Genomic DNA, 25,117 nt, shown 5'->3' with positions numbered 1-25,117 from the left:
ATAAATAACTGAAATAAATGCAGTTTTTCATACAGAGCCATAATATTAAATACTGGACAGATGATATGGAAACGGGGCATGAAAATGTGGAGAACCCTGTTTAGCACGCAACAGAAGAATAAACCACCAGCAAATAACCACGTCCAGTGGGTGTTCCAGGGCGGACTTCCGATTTCACAGCGAAAAATAGAAAAAAGGGCGCTAGGAGGAGGAACAAGGGAGCAACTCAGATTCTGGCCGCCTTGCGCTTTCTCACGCTGCGGCTTAAAATGCAATTAAAACGGGGCAACGATGGGTTCGGGGAGGGCATTTCACTTTCTATTTCTACGGTGCACTTGGAGTGCTTGCAAGTTCCCCGAGATTCTTGCACTGAACCTTGCTTAGAACCTGCAAGGCCACCGATGATCCAAAAAGTCAAGATACTTCTTTTACTGTAAAAGTGGGAAAGGAAAGCACTTGTACCACAGGCGTCTTTCTGCCTTCCGGGAAACGAAACTAGGCCCGGGACACTCATCCCCTTTGCAAACGAGGTGCTGGGGGCAGAAGGCCCAGAAGAACTGGGAAAGGCGGATCCGCTGCCTGGGGCCCAGAAATGAGCAATTGACCTGCATTGGGCGGCGCGTTAAATGGATGGGGAGCCGGAGGGATTTCCCGAGAGGCTGGAAGCGCCCGAGGGGTAGCTTTGGTGCATCCGAGCCAGCCCTTTTCATCCTGTGTCAGGTGACAGGGCCGTGCCTGGAAAGCAGGTGGGACCTGGGGAAGGGTGAAAGGCCCGGAGAGCCCTCCCCTGGAGGTCATGCAGCCCCTTAATGTGTTATTTGGCCAGAGGTGGGGTCCTGCTTGCTGTCAGGGCTAAAGTGCCACAAACAACCTTTGATGGAGGTAAATAAAGGCGGCGACAGGATGGCTTTAGGATGGTCGGGGAATCCTAGCCTGGCTGTGGGACGCTTAAGATTGATATCAGCAAGTCAGTCGGAGCGGTGTCCGGGGGGGGGGGGGGGGGGGCCGTGGAAGCTTCTCGTATAAACTGCACCCTCCCCTCCCCCACCCTGCACCCTCCTTGCTCTTTTTCCTCCTCCCTTCCCATCCAAAAGACGCCGAAAGGTTCCGATGGGGAGGGGGGGGGGCATCAACTCCCCCCGGCCCCTGTGTGGGGGAGCGGTGCCTTCATTATCGTGAACCGATTTACAGAGAGTGGTGGGGGAGGTCCTGCTTCTTAATGGCCCCGTAAGAAAACGATCACCCCCCCAAGATTGAGCTTCCCACGCCTGGCGAGCTGAATCTCCCCCCCTCTCCCTCTCTCTCTCTGGGGGAGCTTCCCGGACCCCTTGCCCCTCTCGCTCACCGCGCGCGCTGCTTTCTTACCATTTCGTGCCTTAGTGAAATAAAAGTTCTGAAATAAGAAACCAGACAGAAGGCTAGACCCGCTAATATTTTCTGAGATATGTTCCTACCAATTTCAATAGTTAATAATATCTTCCCACCAGACCATTTTTTTTTTTTTTAGCTCTGACATAGGCTCCTCGAGACTGGGAATATTTTCTGGGGACCATAGTCTATGACTAGCTTAAGTAAATAATACTCCCCCAAGCACAAGTCTCCAATGTAGCCAGGAAGAACGTGTAGTAGGAATTGTTACATTTGTGTCACCTGGCGAGCGCATAACTTTTCCGTCCGTCAAAGAAGGTTCAGAGCTCGGTGGTAGCCCGGTAGATATTTACTTCTTTAATCAGGCAAAGCAAACCATTTTGTGTTGGGTGGAAGCAGATTTGCTAGGTGTGCATAGTATTACACAGTATAAAACCTCCCCGTGTATTCGCCCGCGGTCTCACATTTGCCCTCTCTTATATGAATACATGATGATGCTGTTTCCCGCACTGCCTTGCCTGCTCAGCTTATTGGTTTTGCATTCTCACCTCCGGTTTGTTTTCCTTTTAAGATACTTCATTGCCAGGTGCCTGGTTGTTGTCCGTCCCCCCCCCCCTCGTCCCCCCCCTCGTCCCCCCCTTCAACAAAGGGAGCAAAAAATGCAGTTTCAACTCCAACTTCGTTTCTCCATTGGGAAAGATAGTTGGCCTTTATTCTGTATTGCCCTCTTAATTATATTTAGACAGTTTCATAAGCAGCACCTAAAACATGGATTTAAAGCGAGCACCGACAATCAGCCCGGGAGGTTAGTCACCCATATGGTGTTTACTAGATTGAGATGAAAATCAGCTCCAGTGTTTATTGACTGGGAAAGGCTCAATATGCGACCAATAAAGTTATTAATTAAATTCTCGTTTTCAAGATCTATGGTAATAAATCCCTTTCCTTCCTTAACGAATCTGTTATGCCCCCCTTCCCTTTAAGTATCCCTTATTTCTTATGTTCCCTTTCTCAAGATGATCTTTTGGGATAAAATAAGTTACTTGTGTTTACAGCTTTATATTTTGCATTGTTCTTTTTATTTATGATATCTTGAATAAAAGAAACAAATTATTTTAAAGAAACAGATTAAAAAAACAAACCAACCTCTGTGGTTATAACTTCCCTATTGATATTTTCTTTCAGAGTTATACATTTTGCAACCAAAATGTCCATGAGTATATGACCTGGCTTAGCCCCAATATTTTATTTTTACATAATTCAATTACTTTCTAAATAAACAGACTTGACAGCATATCTCTTTATTAGGAACCCACTTTAAAGCTCCAGGCACAGGCGGAACAGAAAGAGTGTCTCTTTTTTTTTTTTTTTTTTCCCTATAGACATGCCAATGTTTAAATCTCTTCAGTCATCAGCACAATACCTCCAGTTTTACTTTCCACAGCTCATTTCATCCCACCAATATGGCACCTGGACACCACGTCTTTTACTCTTTGTGACAAAGGAAGTGATCTCCTTGAGCTCCCCCTATGCCACTTAACGTGAGCACGTGACCTAGGGGGACCAAACTGCAAAGTTTATGTCGGTTGGGGGAAAAAAAAAATGAAAGATGTACGCTTTGGGCAGAGAAGAAGAGGGAAGGCCATACTGCTGTCCAACCAGTTCCTGTCGGCTGACATGGTCTGCTTCCTCTGACCATAACATTTTGGTGCCTCGGAAAACCTTTTCTTTGTTCTTCATAGACACTTTGCAAGGGTCTGTTATTTAAGAATCAGCATCACAGGAGTCTCCAGATCCGCGTAGGCATCAGTTGCTGCAGAAGGCGAGGGTTGTGATTCAAAATAATGAGTGGTTGCTTCAGTCAGTGCTCCGGTCAGATACCTAGAAATGAAGGTCAGGGGCGCTGCTGGCTGCCTTTTTAAGGGACTCACAATAGCAGTTCTGATCATCTTTTAGCTGTGCTTCGGAGATTGTATAGGCTGCATTGCTTCTTCCCTATTTATTCTATCATTCTGTTTTCAGCCTCTTTAAAGCTAGACATGGATTCTTACTTCTTTTTTTTTCCTCCTGCCCGCTTGCACTTTCGTTTTAGCGTCACATTTACAAAAAATCTAAAAAAAAAAAGTACATTGTGAAGATCCGAGATAACAAAATCTAATGTTCATCTGGTAGATTTGGGCTATCTGTCGGGGGGCGGGGGGAGGTAGCTGGAACTATGACTTCGGGGGTAAACAAAACAAAAGTTTTCTCCAGATGGAGTGAGATCCTTACAGCTACAGATACTCTACTGAAATCACTTCTCCTGAAATCAATTTATGGATCAATAATAGTGCGCATTGTACTTCGACTACCACAGTTTGTCTGCTATAGGGGGATAAATATTTTAATAAATAATAGTAAATAAAGTATGGGGTCTTCTGCATTTCAATTTTTTACTCCTTCTGACAGTATTATTCTCTCATATTTGCTTTATGTTGATAACTTACCGTTTTCCCCCAAATTCTCTCCCATTGTGTCTGGAGACATTTTTTGGAAAACAAAGACTGCAGGGATTGATTTCTTAAACCTTTGCAATAGTTTTGACAATTGAAAAAAATATCACATTATCTTCAGTGGGGAAAGCACTGGCAGAAAAGTGTCACGATGTATGCACCAGATCAGAACTGGTACCTGCCTGTAATATATCAGCCCCCAAATGTGGTCATTCAGTGACCCTTGTGTCTAACATTTAAAATTAAATAGATCAAGACTGTGCAGGAAAAGACTTTGGGGCAGAAACATGAATGTGTATACATACCTACACAAGCACCTTTATTATAGTTAGGATTCACTCATGAGTTTCATCCTTTCCCCTTTAATTTTTATTGGACTGCATGTGTGTCTGTAATGCAAGTGGACAAAAACAGGAAAAAATGAAAGAGAGTAAAAAAAAATCTATGAGGCAATTAAGAGTATAAATTATATAAATTATGTATAAATTATGAGGCAATTAAGAGTATAAATATATGAGGCAATTAAGAGTATAAATAACTTAAATCCACCAAGGGACGTGCCATCTCCCTAGCCGGACCCACCCTCTGGAACAGAATGCCTCCAAACCTTCGCCTAGAATCTTGTCAAAAAAGATTCAAACAGAACCTAAAGATCTGGCTCTTTAAACAGGGATTCACCTAAGCCCCCCACACAATCTCTCTATTACCACCTATAATAGCCCGATTTCCTGTGACACCTGTTACAATCATGTTAACTACCTTAACTTACACGCGACAATATGTTCACTGCAAAACTCATTCTGTTACTTATTCCAATCAGTCATGATGACCTCATTTTAATGTACACTTTGTAAATAGCTCGTTACAAACCCGTTGTGTTACCTGTTTGAATTTCTTTGTTACCTTTATTATTAACCTTCACTCTATTCCTTGTTCATTGTAAAGCTTGTTGCTATTTTTTAGTTATCTGTGAACCGAGATGATGTTCCCAACGTATCCCGGTATACAAAAACACTCAAATAAATAAATAAAAATAAATAAGAGTAGCAGTGAGTATGAATGTGTGTGATTGGAAAGGGTTGAGTGTAAGTGGAAATGGCTGAGTATGATCACGTAGCCTTTTTGGCTAAAGATCAAATGCAAGGTATGAGTCTGCGGCTGAGGACTGTCCCTTCTTGACTTTTGGCTGAAATTAAGAACTTGTAGGATGTGATGGGTTAAGGTCCTGCCATCCATCCTACTAGGAACATGAAACTATATGGACTCTGTCCAAACTATAAGAATTAAACCTCCCATAAAAATATGAGTGGTGATGAGTATGAATAGGATCGAGAGTGTGCAGGACTGAGAGTGTACAGGGATGAAAAGAAGGTAATAGGGGATATTTGTTACTGGTGATGGGAGGGAGAGGGCGTTAATGTGAGTGCTGATTTTTTTTAATGCATGAATAAAAAAGGAGCTGGTAAGTGGCATGGACTGGGAATCTGTAGAGATGTATTAAATATGAGTTAAGGATGAGCACAAAGCTGCAAACCTGGGAACTCAGTTAATTTCTCCCATCAATTCACTTTGACCTTGACCAACCTACTCATGCTTGAAATTTAGATTGTAAGTTGATTGGGGTCAAGGCCCCAAAACCACTAAATATATTGGACTCTGTACTGACAATGCACTAATGAATAAATAAGAATTTTAAAAATACCTATCACTGAGTTGTCAATATTATATGGCAGTTTTCAGCTTTCATTTATAATGTAGTAAGATTCTAAAGATTTTAAAACATTATATGACGACAGTAAAGTAATTACAATTGGGTACTGTCATCTGTTCTATGATATTAACTTTCATTTACTTTTCAGGGCTGTTACATGATAATAGCTAAAGTTGGAAACTTTCTTTTATATGTCATTTTTTTATTTGTTGAACATGTTAATTACTATCCATGCTCCTATGTGTTCTATTTAAACTTAAAATTTCTATGTTGTATAATTTCATACAAACACTGATGTGTAGTTGACTAGTTCATAATGTTCCCATTTTCCAAAACCCTTCATCTATTTTGTAGCTGTTAAAACTTATTTTAGAGACAGTTCTCAGAATCCATATATACACAGACATCCATCAAACAAGTTGTCCTTCCCTAAAACATGGAAGTGTTATTGCATGGTTTGAGGTCTACCCCATCTGATCACACAAAAATGAGCCATATATTGTCACACCTACAGACATATTTTCTAGAGATGTGTGAGTCCATAATAACCTGTGAATCTGCCACTGCTGGTGGACCAACACTTTTATGGGCTCCCGGGAACGCCAGTGAATTCTGTTATGTTGGTTTATTTTATTTGTTGTATTTAAGAACATAAGAACTACCATAATATGTCAGACCAAGGGTTCATCAAGCCCTGTTTCCAACTGTGGCCAAGCCAGGTCACAAGAACCTGGCAGAATCCCAAATAGTAGTTAGATTCCATGCTGTTTATGCCCAGGGATAAGCAGTGGTTTGCCCAAGTCTATCTGGTTAATAATTGTTTATGGACTTTTCTTCCAAGAACTTGTCCAAACCTATTTTAAACCCAGCTCTGCTAACTGTCTTTACCATATCCTCTGGCAATAAATTCCAGAGCTTAATTGTGTGTTGAATGATAAAAATATTATCTGATTTGTTTTAAATGTGCTACTTAATAACTTCATGGAGTGTTCACTAATCTTTGTATTTCTTGAAAGCATAAACAACTGATATGTGTAGAGTTCTATTATATATCCCCTCAGCTGTCTCTTCTCCAAGCTGAAGAGCCCTAACCCTCTTTAGCCTTTCCTCATATTTATTATATTTTAACTTTCCTTTACAGGTTAAAAAAAAACCTGCCCAAAGTAGGATACAATTGAAATCAATACAAACAGCAAAACAAATAATTCATAATATATATGCTATAATCACTAAAAACTACTTTAAGAGAAAACCAAATACATATATACTCTAAAAACAATATCCTAAATTCATCAAAAAGGATAAACGATTCATCAAAATGATGTTCATCCAGTAAATCAAAATTAACATTCATAAACAAATATCATTCAGCAAAAGCTAATAAAAAAGAAAAACAAATCTTAATCAGCAACATAAAAGCCAGATAATTTGTTTCTGACTGGTAAAGAATTCCATAATGAGAGGGCAACACAAGAGAAAGACTGACCCTGTCTTCTCACTAACTCAAGCTGCAGTGTTCTGGAGTAATTTTATTTTATGAGTAATTTTAGAGGAATATGATGCATTACAATAATCTAATCTGCAAATCACCGATGCATGTGATACGTCTTCAAATTCAGACAATCAAGATATGGGCAAGCACCAAAGTGGAGCTTCACCATCATACCAATATGTCTATCCATATTTAGAGTTGAGTCCTTAATAATACCCAAATGCTGGATTTATGGGCTAAAAGGGAGAGGCATGCCATCAAGAACTGGTTCAATATCCAATACTGGAAAATGTGGCCTTCCTACTAAAATTGTGCCTTGCAGGGTTTAACTTCAACCTATTTTTCCTCATTCAGTATATAATAGCCTGTAGACACTGATTTATTGATGCTTTGTAATCAGAACCAAATGGAATTAAAAAACCCCAAACTATTCATCATCTACATATAGAGGATATAAAATATAAATGTTCTTATGAGCCCCCCATGCCTGCATACAAATATTAAAAAGCTTTATACAGACCTTTCAATGGTTTGACCCAGCCCGTTAGCATTTAAATGGCGTCTCCTGCATTATTATGCGGTTCTTCTGTGGCTGCCAGCCAGAAAGGCACATGACTTTCATCAATAACATCAGGTAGGTTCTGGAAGAAGTCAAAGTCTGTGGCTTCCAGCCAAGGACCATAACTGCTATGGCTGGGCTAAAGAAGATATAAAAATAGGGGAAATAGCCAGGGTAGTTTAGAATAAGGCTACAATGAGGTTGCCCAACAGAAGCCCTGTTTCAGCTGAACAGGAAGCCTTAAGAAGTAGAAGGGAACTGTCCAGTCAAAATATAACATATAACAAAAGAAAAAAAAACTGGTTAAAATTAGGATAAAAGAAAGAAAAAGTCAGTTAAAGAAAGCCTTAAAGATACTCATGTGATGATGATAATGTAATGGCATCTTATTATTTAAACTAATTGTTTCTATATTTATTTTACAGCAAGAAATAGAAATGCGTTTACAAAGCAAATCGTCCTAGACTGTCACAGTTCAACTGCAACATCACATCAGTTCCTTCTGGTAACCACAAACTGATTTTTATTTTCAAAGACGGTCAAGGTTTGCTTTCGGTTTATTCTTAACTTTTTGGTTTAAGAACTCAGCCTTTTATTAGCAATTTAGCACCGGTTAATTTCACTTTTGTGTGTTTACTTTCCTTCAACATTTGCAAGCACCACTCTTCCTGAATGCATTTCGATACCGTTTTATGTTTTCAACCCAGATTTAACATGGTTTTTTTTTCCTATGGATATTTGGGATGTGGATTGGATTATTCACTTTTGCGAACCCAAGCTCTAGGCAAGTTAAAAATTCAGGTACAATTGTTACCTCCCTGCTCAAGCGGGCTTACCCTCTCTCCGTGAGACAATGGAGAGAGACGTGACTTGCCCCAAGTCACATCAGCGGGAGAAGCAGGATTTCAGCCCTGGTATCCTTGTTAGACTAACTGGGATTCAGCACCACTGCAAATGGAAACTCTAACTGGACAGCAGTGCGATACTAACGCAGCTTTGACTTCCTTACCGGTTCCATAGTGAATCTTACATTTCAAAACTGCTTCAGCCTCGGTGCCCTAGTATAAAAACACCCGATAGATTGTTATTTCATAAAAAAATAAATACCTGGAAAAGTTATGAAGTGAACTCGACAACAGGTGTAAATCTGTAGTAAAAAAAAAAAAAAAAAAGAGAGAGAGAGATAATATGGACTTCATACCATAACCCAACCTACTGCCAATTTGTGCAACAAGGTTTTGTAAAAATGCCCTGCTTTTCATAAAATTAACAGAGCTGCTGCGGCCTTTTCTTTCGTCGAGAACTAACTCTAATGGTCTTTATTTCTAAAGAGCTCGTTACCGGAAGGCAGCTCAAGTTGTGAGCGGCTGCCCCAAGGCACCGGACTCCTAACCAGTCCCGTCTGCAAGGCATGGCGCTAATAACCACAGTGGTCCGCACACACCAGGCCATTGCATAATGCGCAGTATACACCGGGTTTCAAACGGTTTTTGGTTTGTTTTTTTTTTGTTGTTCCATTAGCTTAAAGTTGTACTTACATTCCTTGATTAATGGAAAGTTATCTTCCAGGTCTGTTGACAAGAGAAGAGACAGACAGTTCCTTCCCTGGCTCAGACTTCTGGTTTTTTTTTTTTTTCATTGTTTAGGCAAAGGATAAAATAAATAAGTAAACACGGGTTGAATTTCCCAGGCACCAGAGACAGCTCCTAGTGAATTATAGCGGATATATCCACCGCATCGGTCAGGGGGACCATGGAAACCAGCTTCTGTTTGTTAGTGCAACCATGGCAAAGTATGGAAACAAATTAATAATAATCTGAGAGCATTCCCGGGAGCCGGGGAATGGAAAGGGTGGGATGGGATGGGATGGGCTTTGTTCACGCTGTCCTACTGATAGACCGTAGGATTTGAGGGGAAAAGCCGGGGATATTCTGCATCTGTCAGTTCCCTGCCCTGTGGCTATCTGGAAAGGGTTGGCTTGGGAAACTGAAATTGTAGCGCGCGTTTGATCTTCCCCTCGTGGCATAGAGTAGCAAATGCGTCTTACACAACTTGTACACATCCCTCATGTGCGTGTGTATATACAAACACACGCCACACATCTTTGCAGATTAGCTACAGAACTGAAAGACATTTACCAAAGGAGCCAGGCTCTTTCAGCCCTGCTACCTAGCAACATGAATATCTGAATATATACATACAGTAACTTAACTCGAGCTGTGGAGCAGAGGAGATTTATTCCCTTTTGATGAGTGTTGTGTGTGCCTCGCTGCTTACGTTATCATCTGGAACTGGGAGGGGTGGCATGCATACGCCCTGCCTCCCTTCATGCGTATTCGTCAGGGATATCCTGAAAACCTAACCCGCTGACAAGCCCTAGAGGGCTGGGAATGCCACTGCTCTGGCGTGCTTCAGTATCAGCGTGATTGTCACAGAGCTGAATGAGTTCTTGGGGTAGAGAAGACAAGTCCTATACATACAGCATGAAAAACTCACTTAGGGGGATATCATTGCGAGAGGAAAAGGATATTAATCATCATCACCACCTCAAGCATGTTGCTTTCCATGAGTTTCCTGGAAGGTCAGTCACTCTATTTGTCAATTACTATTGGGGTTATATTTGAGACATTTGCACTCCAGTTTAAATAAAAACAAATGGGGAAGTTTTGACAGTTTGGTTGAAAATATGTATTTGGCCCTAGAAGTCCTGATTGTGAATTCCATTACATGTGCCCACTTCTGGGCTACCTCTATCTAACTGTTTTTTTGGGTTTGTTTTTTTTTATATTTCTTACACCACTGGTGTTTAACTTACTTCTTAACTATAGATATATAGATATATAAAGATAGATAGATATAGATATAATACATATGTAGATATAGACATAATTTATACTTGGTGTACTCACTTCTTTATTCTTACCTAATATACCCCACTTGTACAGATATAGATCTATAGATATATGCTTAGATAGATATAGATATAATACATATATGTAGATATAGATATAATTTATACTCAGTGCACTTGCTTCCTTATTCTTACCTAATATACCCCACTTCATACCTATTTACTTATGATATACAGATATGAGGGAGATTACATCTGTATGTATCCATCACATATATATTCAAAGCAGAATGTTAGGAATTATTAGGAAGGGAATGGTGAATAAAATGGAGAATGTAATAATGCCTCTGTATCACTCCATGGTGAGACCACATCTTCAGTACTGTGTTCATTTCTGGTTGCCTCATCTTTAAAAAGATATTGATGCACTGAAGAAGATACAGAGAAGAGCAAGCAAAATGATAAAGAGGATGGAATGGCTCCCCTATGAGGAAAGGTTTAAGAGATTAGGGCTGTTCAGTTTGAGAAGAGATGGCTGAGGGGGGATATGATGGAGGTCTACAAAATCATGAGAGGATTAAAATGGGTAAATGTGAATTAGTTGTGTACTCTTTCAGATAGTAGAAGGACTAAGGAATACTCCATAAAGTTAGCAAGTAACACATTTAAAACAAATTGGGGAAAATTCTTTTTCACTCAATGCACAATTAAGCTCTGGAATTCGTTGCCAGAGGATGTGGTTTAGGCAGTTAGCTTAACTGGGTTTAAAGAAGGTTTGGCCAAATTCCTGGAGGAGATGTCCATAAATTGCTATTAGTCAAGTTGACTTAGGGAATAACCACTACTTATTACTGGCATTAGAAGCATGGAATCTATTTAATGTTTGGGTACTTTCCAGGTACTTGTATCCTGGCTTGGCCATTGTTGGAGACAGGATGCTAAGCTTGATGGACCCTTGGTCTCAGACCCAGAATGACAACTTCTTATATTCTTATGTTAGGACTTTACGTCAGGGGTGGCCTATTCCAGTCCTTAAGAGCCACAAACAGATCAGGTTTTCATGATGCGCATAATAAATATACATTAAATACATTTCCATACAATGGATATCCTGAAAACTAGGCCTGTTTGTGCCTCTTGAGGACTGCTGTTAGCCACCCCTGATCTAAGTAATTCTGACTATCCTATTGTCATAAGGATTTCTCTTCCTATATATGTTCATTTCCCCTGCAAGTTCATATTAATGCTAATTATCTATTTTAAGAGAAAACACTTATCCTTTTTAGTGCTTTTTCCTAAAAAAAAACCAAAACGTTATGCATTGGCTTTGTCTGTCTGTCCCACTGTGTATGCATTATCTCCCAAACTATTCAGTCTACAGCAACTACATTTTCATGATAGTTATATCTATTAAAAAAAAAGTTAGAAACCAAGATAATGTTTTTCAATAAAACTTATAGATCTAGACCAAAATTGAAAAAACATATTTTTTCTCATTCAAATAGTGAATCTTGCCCCAAATTGAAAAAATACTTTAAGAAAAAAGCACTCAAATTAATTAGTTTACAGTTCTTCTGTTACTTGAATTATTTTGTTACTCTTGAAAAGTGTTAAGGTTTTAACCATGCTTAACTTAGTTTAGCAGAGATAGGGTTGTATGAACACAATCCAATGGTGCTGTTTACAACTTTCAAGTTACATTGTCAGAATATCTGAAGCAACAGCGTTGTAACTACAAATTGCGGCGCAGTCTCCTAATAAAAAGCCTCCCTTTGAAATATCATCGAGGATTTAACCTGATTGTCACCTTGTGACCTTGACTGTCTTTGCTTAGTGTCAGCGATTGGATTATTCAGTAATCGCCGATGGGACATCGACATTCTCCAGCGACTACCGCAAGGGAGCGCTGTTTAGTGGTCTAGCAACAGTTATCTGACAGGCAGAAATTCGTCTTTTTCTCTCCAAAACCTTTACTTTCCCTAAAATTACATTAACTACAAATTACCGTAAAAATATGTTATTAAGGGATAATGCCAGTGCAAAATGTTCAGTATGGTCGGGAATTAAAGGGCAAATTGCAAGAGATGACACTTCCAACACGTGTCTTATTAATGCGCCTTGATTTTAACCACAGAATCCAGGTGCGCCGTTAAGCAGACAGTTTGTTGAATGCAATTTACAAAGGATAAGGTGCCCTCCAATTATACCTGCTGCCGAAAAGCAGGAGCCAATTTGCTGGAAAAGTTAAAAACATTTCCCCCACTTTGCAATTTTCTTTTTCGAAAGTTTGAGAGCGGACAGTTTACTCGTCTAATTTCTACTGAAGACGTGTAGACTAATTGAATGCAGGGGTGCAGCGCCGCCTATGGGCAACATTGCTGAACTAAGCCAAATCCCGTTTTGCGTGAAGTACCTACACCGACCAAGCACGCATGTTCATTACTTTACTGATTGTGCCACAACCTAACTATAAAAAATAAAGCTCAAATGCACTGAAACGCAAACACTAACAAGCAGATGCAACCATTCACTTTGAAAATCTTCAAAACAAAGGTAAAGGAACTGATCATCTGGAGGTAGCGAGTACTGCATTTTATGCTCAAAATATTCATAATAGATCATCATTTATGTGTTTCATTATGTCTTATCTTCCATGTAGCAGCCACAAATGGATGGCTACGACTTCTCCAGTTAAATCCTATATTTATTAATAACTCTTGCACGTCTGAATATTTTTCACTAAACCTGCAAACCTACAATCTTTCAGAGTTTTGTTCAACCCGGGGTCATGCATATTATCGTCTTGTTCCGTTGAGTCAGTGTCATCTGCTTCTTACAGGGGAGCATTCAAGAAACAACAAAGTACTGGAACCCAAAGCCAGAATGTTGCTCTGAAAGGACTTACTGTTCACTGTTAAGTCCCACTGGACTGAAGAAAGAAAAAAAAAAAAAGGCAGTTTTACAAAACAAAGTCTCATCCAGGTACATTCTGTGAAAGCTTTGGAGACGATGTCCTTTGCCTGTTAACCTTCTGAAGACGTTTCAAAGTGGTGACGGGATGAGAGGTGGGGCATGGAGGGATCTGGAAGGCTATTTTAATAAAGATAAGTCTGCCATAAAATAGAACCTGTTCTTAAATCTAAGCCAGTTTTGATAGTCCCTCAACCTTATCTGTGCTATCTTTACACAACTTATTCTCTCAAGTCTAGATGACTAAATTCAACAAGAAATGTTCATGGAAAAGAAAATGTGCCAATCGATTTACAAAGGGGAAACTTATAAAATATTATGCCGTCATTTACCATTATGATGTATGCCTTGCAAAGAAATGATATCAAATATGGTGTCAAAATAACTCGACATTAATTCTAGTTTGAATACATATGGGCCTTCAAATTATATTTTTTTAGAAACAAGTTTCGTTGTTTCATGGGTATTAAAAAGAAATCCTGTACCTCTGAGTGTTAAATCAGAAAGTGCAAAGACAATCTTCATTTATGAGCACCTTATCTCTTTCACGGTCTTTTCCAATAGTGTCAATAGCTCTTCTGCTAAAGACCCGAGAATAATACATAGCGTCTGTGTACTGAAGACTTTTAAATGCTTGGTGCTGTCTTTGCAAAATTCTCCACCCTTAACGAATAACTAAGTCCTTTCGCAGGATAAGGCAGTGAAAGTAACAAAGAAAATTAATCATATTTACAGGGAACCGGGAGGGGGCGCCAGGATACTGATTCTCACTTTTTTTTTTTTTTTTTGAAAGCTTAAATCATTATTATTATTATAATAATCATCATAATTTGTACAGTGCATATATTCAACTCGGGAACAGAGCCCATACATTAAAAAATATCTTATGGCAATAACATATGACAAAGACTCAGATACTGTCAAGGTTAAACACAATGTTTATTGTGTAGATAGTTCATTCTTTTAGTGCTAAAGACACATTGTACATTTTTATATTGTACATTTTTTTCCTGGAAATATTTTAAAAGGTCAAAACAGTAACAATTGACTAATGCTACTAAATGATTATATAACATTTTAAAAAGTCTTTGCTTTGTGAGGCAGAGTGCTTTTCATGAAATAAAGGTTTGGGTCTGATGACAGGAGTGTAGCTCCTGAAAGCTAGTCCAGAATTTTATTGTTAGTCCAATAAAACGGTATCACCTTGTATATGTAAATATATTATTATATGCATATGTTATAAAATGGCTGTGTCCAGTAGTGTGTGAGCCAGCATACCTGCATATATGTATGTCCACGTGGCTGTTTAAAAGTTATGTTCCCATTAACAATTTAATCAGAAAATTCATTTTTTTTGTGTGGTGAAATGAGTTGAGAGGACACACTCCCTTATACCTATAGCCCATTGCAAGCAAAAGACGGTGGTTTTCTGAATGAGCACTTTATAGGTCTGATATAATTCATATGAATTTCTAGTACCATTAAGCATTTTATCTCTTTTTGTTGAAGTTCTATTATTAATAAATATTTCAAATGAGATACACAAACAAATAGATAAATAAAGCATAGTCCTGATTTAACTTTCTTACCCAATGAGTTTGGAAAGCAATGTCAAAATTGGTCTTAAACTGCAAAATGAAGAAAACAGATACCAGTATTGCTTCTATGGAGCCTACCTTAAACCTGATGAACTGTAGAGCTACAGTTGTCCTAGTAACCACTTTGTTTACCTTTTCTTCTTCCATTTTAATGAGAGAGAGAGAGAGAGAGAGAAAAAGAGAGAGAGAGTCTCATATTAGTCAACTATTTATATCACTATAGGAGGGTCACCTTTTAACTCAAGGCAAAGTTTTGGTGGTGGTCTAGGGTTTTACATGCACAGTCAGAGGTATGAACAGCACAGTATACATCAGTGCAGATTTGATGTGATTTGGAGTGAGGAAAGTTACACAAAGATGAGATTTGTGCATTGTACTCTCAACCTACTTTGATGCACTTTCTACCTAGCTACTATCAAGCTAGGACGAGTGTTCATTGTACAAATCTCATCTTTGTGTAACTTCCCTCACTCCAAATCACATCAAATCTTTTCTGATGTGTACTGTGCTGTTCGTATCTCTGACTGTGCATGTAAAACTGCCCCCCAAACCCTAGACCATCACCAAAACTTTACTTTGAGCTACTAGTTGACCCTCCTACAGTGGTATAAATAATTTGTCTAGTATGTATACTACCCTAGAGACTCTTTCTCTTTCTCTCTTTCTCTTCACCTATCCCTATACCTCTACTCCTCTCCTCCCCAAAACAGAATTTGCAATATTTATCACAAATTCCATTTCAGGCTTGTTGTGCAACATAACTCTTCCAAAATGGAAGAGGGTGTCATCCAGCTCAAAGCAAGGGGGCACTCTGTACCAACCCTATACCACCAACAACCCTTATTTTAGGTAGGTAGGGTCCATGAGATAGGGAGGGGGTCCCCATAGACCAACAGATTTTTTTTTATGCAAGGACTAGGAGGGGGTAGGGGAGATGGGACCCACTAGGCACTAGGAATTATGTGTATTTTGGGAAGGAGGACTGGGAGGCAGATGTGGGGGAGGGGTTTGAAAAGGGGTAATTTGTTGGACCGGGAAGAAGAGTTTTTTTTATAAAGGGGAGGAGTTTGTGAAGGCGCAAGGCATTGCCGTGTAAGTTTATGCACTTTTTTTAGTTTTGAGGGTCCACTCCACCTCAACGTGCAGTGGAAGTGTGGGCAGGGGTCTTCATAGACCCTCCAGGGTCATTTTTACTGTTTTGGGGGGGTGTAATTTGGGCCTCAGTGCCCTTTAAATTTTAGCATGATACCATCGGGACCCACTCTAGTGTCCCAAGACTCCCACAGTAAAATATCTACACTTCCTTCAATCATGATAAAATAATGGGGCTGACTTAGGGCTGGATTTTCCAACTGCACAAGCCTATCTGAATTCGGCAGTAATGGGGGGTGGGGGGGACAAAGTGGGGGGCGGGCCGGCTTTCGCACCCAATAGCGCCATCGTAAAAGGTGGTGCTATTGAGCGTGCTACTGGCAGCAATAAGGGGGCCTTACCTTTTCGCCGTCAGCGAAGTTTCCACGGCGTCCGCTCCGACTCCTCCTTTTCCAGTGCTATGCCGCACCGACTCTGCCCCAATCTAGGTATCGCACATGAAAAGGGACTAGGATAGGGTTAGAAAATAACCCCCTAAGTGTGTTATTTTATTTGTATATAATTAGTTATGCATTAGCTGCTTTGCATGACTTTGAAAAATTCATGCATGCAAATTGCATACAAAGCAGCTAATTTTAATAGGGGTCTGTTTGGAGCCTAAAAATCACTCAGTATCACAAATATCACATGATATGCCTACAATGTGACCATGACCATATTGCACAATAAACTGCATGTATCATGGCTTAGTAAATCTAGGACTAAGCTGAATAAAGAAATGTATTCCTCTGTATAGGTCATTGGTGTGACTTCTCCTAGAGTACTGTGTTCAATTCTGGAGGCCGTATCTCAGAAATGATATAGAGAAAATAGAGGCGGTCCAGAGAAAGGCAACCAAAATGCTGTCGGGTCTGCAACACAAGCCATATGAAATGAGATTTGAAGACCTACATATGTGTACCCTAGAAGAGAGGAGATATAGGGGATATGCTAGAGACATTGAAATATCTGAAAGATATTAATATTGACAAGAAACACATCTTTTTCATATGAAAGGAAGTTGTAGAACTAAGGATGAGGATATGAAGCTCCAAGGGGCTGTAGACTTAGGAGCAATGCCAAGAAATATTTTTTAATGGAAATGGTGGTGGATGCCTGGAATACCCTCCTGGTGGAGATAGTGTTGGAGATTAAATATGGCAACAGAATTCATAAAAGCATAGTATAAACACAAAGAATATCTAGTGGCATGAGAATGATAAGGAAACACTGGGGTATTCTGCATGGCAGTTACAAATCTAAACAGCAGTGGTACAACAGCATTGGGCTTCCAAGAAGGCTAGAATGACCTGCATGGAGGGTCCATGCTTAAAACCTGGATATCTAAGAGTATGGGGAGTCCAGAGATTTTACAGAACTAACCTTGGTGGCTGTGGGTTTTATTACAAAATTTAGTAGGACATGAAAGGGGGCTTAGATATTGGTCTTCTGGGAAATAAGATTGAGGCTGGCAGATCCTGGTCAGGCTTCTGTCAAAGACTATGGAGATCATCATAGGGGTGGATTTGGAGCAAGCTTGGGATGGAAATGTAGGACATCAGAAGGGTAGGGGAGGTTTGAGAGTTCAGGTAGAAGACATGGGAGACGGTGATTTGGTGTAGGGTTGTATCTAGGAGTTTGTACATGTATCTATCCATCTATTCTAGTATTTTGTTGCAATGGGTTGGGCCATGTTGGTCATTGTCTGTCATCATTGGCTATGCAAAAAAATACTAGAATAGATAATTTCAGTTTTCTAGAAATATTAGGGCCGGATTTTAATACCTACGTGCGGGCGTATATTTGTGCGCGCAACCCAGCGTGCACAAAAAAGAAGCTGGGGATGGGTGGGGTGTGGGCGGGGTGGTCCAGGGGCAGTGCACCTTGCGCACACCGAGCCCTTGGGGAGCCCTGCTGGCTTTCCCCATTCCCTCCAAGGCCGCGCCGAATCCGGAGCAGCCTCCGAAATCGGAGCGGCCTCGGAGGGAACTTTCCTTCAGCACCCACCTTCCCCTTCCTTCCCCTACCTAACCCGCCCCCCAGCCATACCTAACCCCTCCCAACCTTTATTTATAAGTTGCGCCTGCCTCCGTGCAGGCGTAGGTTGCGCGCACCAGCCAATGGCAATCCTGGGCACAGCAGCAAATGGCCACTGTGCCTGGAGGCTCCGGCCCCGCACTGCCCCTGGACCACCCCGCCCACACCCCACCCATCCCCAGCTTCTTTTTTCAAGCCTCGGGACTTGCACGCCTCGGGACTTACACGCCTCAGTACTTACACTTATCCTCCCAGATTTATGTGCGTAGGGCTTTGAAAATCTGCCCCTTAGTGTTTAGTTTGTTTTAAAATTTCTACATAGAAAGATTAACTTCTGCACCAACATTTGGCTATAATCTGTGTAGCGTTTGAGCTGTGAGTTGGGATTGCTTTCCTTTTGACCTGGTGGCTGAGATTGAGAATGTGCACAAGATGGAGGCAGGGATTGACATCATGTCATGTGACCTCCTTTATGAACATGATTAGGTTATGACCATCGCAGAAGCAGAAGGATTCATTTTCCTGTTAAAACAACAAAGAATCCTTATATTCGCCCTTCTGGAGCGATTCTCCGATGGATTCCACGAATACAGGTGGTAAGAAGAGGGGTGGGAGAGAGAGAGAGTAGGGTTTGGGGAGGGGCGGCATTGTGAGGGTTGCAAGCTTTAACTGTTTAGTAGCTATAGTCTGGTATTCTTTAATAGCAAATATGTTCTATTACGTCTGAAGTCGTGTACCTCATATGTAACCCTTCAATCTATCCTTTCAGTTCTATACGTTGACAATGTATTGAAGTATCTGTTATATTACTATGGTTTTGTAAACAAAAATAAAAATAGTCAATTATATTTAAAAAAAAACCAAAGAAGGGAGGGGGCAGAGCAGCCAAGGAAGTGGCTGCTTAGTCTCAGAGCTCCCATGTCTTGGGGGGGTCATTAGAAATGTTATCATAATTAATTAGAAACAGCTACAGAAATGATTCAGAACAATGGAAACCTTGAAGAACATAAAGCAGATAAGTAGAAATTTAATTTTTTAAGTTCTGACAAACTGAGGAAAGCTGCAGGAAGAAGCAACAGGAAAGCAAAGGAAAAAATGTTTAAAGCCATAAAGGTATATATGTGATACCTTATATTTAGTTGATGGAGAAGGATACAAATAGATATAATATTCCCTAAACATCAAAAGCTTGATCATTTTTTTATTTTTTTTTGGGGGGGGGACATTTATTCTTTTTGAGTCTGTGCCATTTTCTGAGACAAACCTACTATATGTGGTGTAGGGGATTTGTTTTGAAGACTAAGGGGCTGATGTAATAAGACTCGCAGCAAAACAGACGCTAGTTATGAGCGCGCGTTTTGATCACCATGAGCGGCTGAAGCTGCCGCTTCTGCAGGATGTAAAAAAAAAAAATTATGCAAATGATTTGTGTGCAGAAAACCACGCACATTCGGAAAAATGCGCGTACCTAAGCATGGTAAGGGCCTATGTAATAAGCGGCCACGTCTGCGCTCAAAACCCGTGCCGATAATCCACACACAAAAGAGAGTGAGCGAACGGGTCTCCCTATTAAGTGAAAGTATGACCCTGGAAAATATTTTTAATATTTCCAATAACTGTGCTGCAGAAAACATGGCAAATACTTTCATGAATGCTAATTCACACTGGCACAGCAGCGGGATAGGTGCTCAGTTGGGCTCCGATCTGGATGCTCGGGTGGCGACATAGGCACTCAGCAGGGAGCGAATATGGATGCTCTGGTGCCCAGAAAGGTGCCTAGCAAATGTTGACGCTCAGGTACTGAGATAAGCGCTTAGTTGATCATGAATCTCTACAATCAGGTGCCCAGAAAAGCGCCTAGTTAATCTTGCCACTCAGGCGCTGAGCTAGGCGCTTACTTGGTGGCAAATCTATACGATCGGGTGCCCAGAAATGCTCCTAGCTAAGTTGGCCACCCGGATGCCAAGATAGGCGCTCAGCTAGGTGGTTTTCAGGACGCTCGGATACCGACATAGCCCCCCCCCCCTCCCCGAGTCAGCGCTGATACTTAACTCATGCCCTGAACATGGCGGTAAAAAACCTGCACTAGCATTAGCTCGGCTGCCTGCATTGCCTATGATTATCTAATCGTTTCCTTTGCATAACCTTTAGCATGCATTCGTGCAGGAAAAACCATGGGTCCGTAAGCGCATTCGTAAGCACTTTTTTCCTGCGCACAAAACCCTTATTGCATCCCCATATAGGGGTTTGTTGCGGAAACTTTATTGGCACCTACTAGCTAATTTATAATCCTAACCAGACTTATTTATGTGCCTATCTGTAAACCGTTGTGATGGTATACTACTAAACGACGGTATAGAAAAGTTTTTAAATAAATAAATAAATAAATAAAAACGCACATACAAACCCGCGGCAGCTTCAGCGCACCTTTATTACATCGGCTCCTGTGTGACTAATTTGTGTTTCCAAAGGTGTACTTCAAAATGGGGGAGGGGGTTTTTTCTTGTTTTTCTGGACTTTGTATCTGTTAAAGAGTTGTCTGAGGAGTCTCATATTGAAAGGTTTTTTTTTTATTCTTTGAAAACGGGACTTTGTGTCTGTTCCCTCAGAGCAGGTGCATGTAATTGTGGCGGGAAAATGAAGCTGTGAGGAAATGCAAACAAACTGTGAAGGGAAACACGAGTTATCTTGCTGAGCTACAGTTTGAATGCTTTGTTACGATTTTTTTGTAACTTTTTGAACATACATTTTGCTTTTTTTCATCTTATATGAAAAAGAGGTGTTTATACAAAGTCTTTATTTGATGTCACAACTTTTAAATTGAGCCTGTGGAAGCACATGGCAGTGATTATACAACCAGAGGCAGAGAAACAGCAGGACTGGTGTCAGCTGATGCTATGAAAATTATGCAGTCCTGCTAAAAACCTGGATGTATAAGTGTTGCTGAGAGTGTGATCCAGTGACCAGCAAGAAACTTGTATGTGCCTTTCACTAATAAGACCTCATAAGGCATCAAAACATTATAAATAATAAAAAGGAAAAAATCAGAGTGAAGCATGACTGAGGCTCTTGTAGTTATTCTGCATGATGCAGATGTTCCAGTGACCAAAGCTGACATAATTGTTCTTATGTCAAAAATGACGCTATTAAGATCAGATAATGCTAAAGTAATATCAGATTTCAATGATGAGATAAAATCTGTAAAAGAACGTGTGACTCAGAATGAAATTCATATAGGTGAACATTATAGATTCGACGACTTGTTATTACAGAAAGATGAATACTTTGGAAAAAATGACTGCTGATTTAAAAGAAGTCAGTCCGAGGGTACTACCTGGGAAGGCAGATAGACAAACACAGGAACAGGCAGGACTCAGGAACGAGGATGCAGGTACAAGTCAGGAACGGAACTGGAACAAAAGGATCCTGGAACAAGACTAGGAACAAGCAGGAACAAGCACGAAGACAGTCTAGCATACAAGCCGACCCGATTACCAAGGCAAGGAAGTGAAGTCAGGAACTTCCTTATATTGTAGATCAATCAGGGCGCGCCACAGAACCCGGACCCGCCCTCGGCCCTACAAGTCTCGAGGCAGGTAACATGCGCGTATGGGTGTGGCTAGCATGGAGGAAGACGCCGAACCTCGGTGTGAGGCCTGGCGTGCATTGGAAGGCCCGGCGACTACCGCCGCAGGCCGCTGGGGCCTAGCTGGACTAGCAACTACCGCGAGGGAGGTCGTCCCGGAACCTGCTGAGGAACTATGCAGGTGAGCGGTCTCATGCATGGGACGGCCGCGGGCAGGGTGCGTAACACTTTGGGGAGGATTTTATAAATCTACGCACGCGCGTACTTTTGTTCGCGCACCAGGCGCAAACAAAAGTACACTGGATTTTATAAGATGCACTGCTGTTGAAACACTCCACAGGCACATAATCTCTCACTGTGTTTGACGATGCATACTGAATGAAGTTATCTACACTCATGGTGCTGCGTGGCATTACAACAAAATCAAAGTAGAGTTTCATGACATAACATGTAACAAGTTTTTAGTTTATATAGGACACTGTGACATCAGCGCTGTAGGCACACCATAAGTCCTGCCCAAATTGATTGCCCCTGAGGCAGCTCTACAAAAAAGAGCGAAACTCGGCCAGAGTCGGGCAAATTTCAATAAAGGGCTTTTTTCATCATCCGATTCTCATTCTCTTCACTGTTACACAGCCAACTGGATTGGCTTCCGCTTTGCTTTTTGGGGCTAAAAAATATATTAAATATTTGGGGGGGGGGGGTTTTTAACATTTCAAATGGCCTTAATATGCATCCTGCTATTAAGAACTTGGAAAAAAATTTTAACGAGTTGGCAAAATCATTCAGTATCATCCATAGAGCGAATATAGCTAATTAAAATGCTGTTTTTGCCTAAATGGCTTTATTTATTACAATTGTTACCATTGGTATTATGTAAGATTGATATACAAATAATTAATAAAGCTAGTTCTAAGTTTATTTGGAAAGGAAAAAATCCCCCTAGGCTTTCAATGAAAACTTTAGCATTGCCTTATAGTGAGGAAGGCCTATCTGTTCCTGATATCAGAAAATATAACATAGCGTTAGTGATGAGACATGCTAGAGATTGGATTTTGAGAACATCAATATATAGTTCCACAAATATTGAATGTCAAATGGTGAGTCCTTTATCTCTTAGCTATGTTATCCATACAAAAGTAAAATATCTTCTGGATTTATTTAAAAAAAACAAACAACAACACAGTTTATTGATTAAGTCAGTCAGATGGGCTTGGTTTACAGTACGGGAAATGGTGAGACTACTTCCTAACTATTCAATTTTCCTGCCTCTCAGGTCGATACAGTAACGTGCGGTTGAAGATTTCCCGTCTGTAACGTGCTGGGAGCGCACAATACAGACGAGTAAGGCCATCCAGCGATACAGTCTCCAGTTTCACCGCGTCCTTAGCGCTTCCTAAAATAGACACATAACCCTTTCCGCACCCAGCATGTAGATGATGTGTAAATGAAGGAATTAGCTGTATAATGAAGGAATTAGCTATTCCCCTCCGATACTGTAACGGGCGCTGATATTATCTCCTTAGTAACCCGCTGTTTTGCCGCGGCCTTAATGTGTTAGTTTACCGCCTCCCCCTAGTAGGTGTTAGGACTGTGAGGCTTGTAGCAAACCCATCGACACCACTTAAAATACTGAAACACAATAAAACACAATAAAAAAAAAAGCGATACAGAGATGATCGAGAAAATGTAATGCTGTGGGACACATAAAAACCTGTCAGAAAAAAAAATAAAAATTTTTAAATACCTGTCAGAGGGCCGCGTGGGTCCAGGCGGGCGGCGGCGGGAGCCGGGGAGCGAGTGGTCGCGTGTAAAATCTAGGCCGCGGGCGGGTGGGCGCCTGTTCCAAGCGGCGGCGGCGGCGGGGGCAGGTGGACACGCGATAGTCTCAGACGGGCGGCGGGATCCGGGCAGAGGGAGCCAGCAGCGAAAACGGCCTCCGGCTCCCTCTACCTGGATGAATGCACGGCAGTGAAGGAATGGCCGTGCGATTTCAGCGCTCAAGGCAGTCACATGCCGTGACTGCCTTGAGCGCTGAAATCGCACGGCCATTCATCCAGGCAGAGGGAGCCTCTGCCTGGTTGAATGCACGGCCCCCGCCGGAATGGATGCCCGTGCGATTTCGGTAGTCACGTGACTGTAGCAAGTCACGTGACTGTAGCAAGTCACGTGACTACCGAAATCGCACGGGCATCCATTCCGGCGGGGGCCGTGCATTCAACCAGGCAGAGGCTCCCTCTGCCTGGATGAATGGCCGTGCGATTTCAGCGCTCACTGCCTTGAGCGCTGAAATTGCACGGCCATTCTTTCACTGCCGTGCATTCATCCAGGCAGGCCGGCTCCCTCTGCCTGGATGAATGGCCGTGCGATTTCAGCGCTCAAGGCAGTCACGGCATGTGACTGCCTTGAGCGCTGAAATCGCACAGAGTGGAGAGGGGAGAAGGGACGGAGGGGAGAATCGCACGGAAAGGAGAATCGCACGGAGAGGAGGGGAGTGCCAGTGAGCGATCCCCCGGCATGGTTACTGTGCCAGAGGCCTCAGTCCCGCCCCTTTATTCAAGCCCCAGGACATACGCGCGTCCCGGGGCTTGCGTGCGTTGCTGGACCTATGCAAAATAGGTTCGGCGCACGCAGGAGCGGGTTTTAAAGGGTTACGCACATATATTACATGCATAACCCTATTAAAATCTGCCCCTAAGTGTACAAGTCCAGCCGGCACACACCACACAGATTTTGAAAAAGCGCACGCATTTGCCAGTATCTCCCTGTACGCACACAAAATTGTTTTCCAAAAATGGAGCAAGGCATGGGCATGTTCTGGGCGGGGCATGGGCATTTCAAGATTTCTCAATGAATCCAGTGCATAAATACTTACGTGCACAAGTGGGCACTGGTGTCCCCTGCCACATAACCTTACTTCTGCTATGGATGGCACGTAAGTGAGAAACAAAAAAAACTAAAGAAAGGAGCGGGGTTTTAAGGGTCGGGGCTAACAGGGTGGCTAATAAACAGGGGTGGTTAGGAAGTCTGATCCCTTAGGGGGTCATTTATCAAAGTGCTATATGGTGTTTTTGCATGCAAAAAACGCCTTTAACACATGCGAAAATGCCATAACATTTGTGCAATGTTCTCTCAACCTAGCTTGATGGACTCTCTACCTGGATAACATCAAACTAGGTTGACAGAACATTCCACAAATCTCATCTTTGGGTGAGTTTCCTCACTCCGAAGGTCATCAAATCTTCACAAGAGAGCACTGTTCTGTTCGTACATCTCACCTTGAATGTCAAAGGGGCCCCTAACCCCTACACTAATACCTAAA

At 41.5% G+C, this 25,117-nt stretch overlaps 1 long non-coding RNA gene across 2 annotated transcripts in view; it reads right to left on the bottom strand.

Moving 5' to 3' along the window:
• Positions 1-2,435: 2,435 nt before the first annotated feature.
• Positions 2,436-25,117, bottom strand: part of LOC115095846 — a 44,591-nt gene continuing 21,909 nt past the window's right edge. The window contains exons 1-5 of one of the 2 annotated variants that reach the window (XR_003857888.1): positions 9,161-9,432; positions 8,730-8,769; positions 7,584-7,761; positions 4,166-4,249; positions 2,438-3,479 (exon numbers count right to left, since the gene is read on the bottom strand). This is a non-coding gene — a long non-coding RNA (uncharacterized LOC115095846). Of the gene's footprint in view, positions 3,480-4,165; positions 4,250-7,583; positions 7,762-8,729; positions 8,770-9,160; positions 9,433-25,117 lie in introns of those variants that run through there. The other variant, XR_003857889.1, reaches the window with a different exon arrangement.

Source organism: Rhinatrema bivittatum, chromosome 7 (assembly GCF_901001135.1).
Source record: "Rhinatrema bivittatum chromosome 7, aRhiBiv1.1, whole genome shotgun sequence".
NCBI lineage: Eukaryota > Metazoa > Chordata > Amphibia > Gymnophiona > Rhinatrematidae > Rhinatrema > Rhinatrema bivittatum.
Note: the sequence above shows the minus strand (reverse complement) of the source record. Positions and strands in the feature narration are given on the sequence as shown.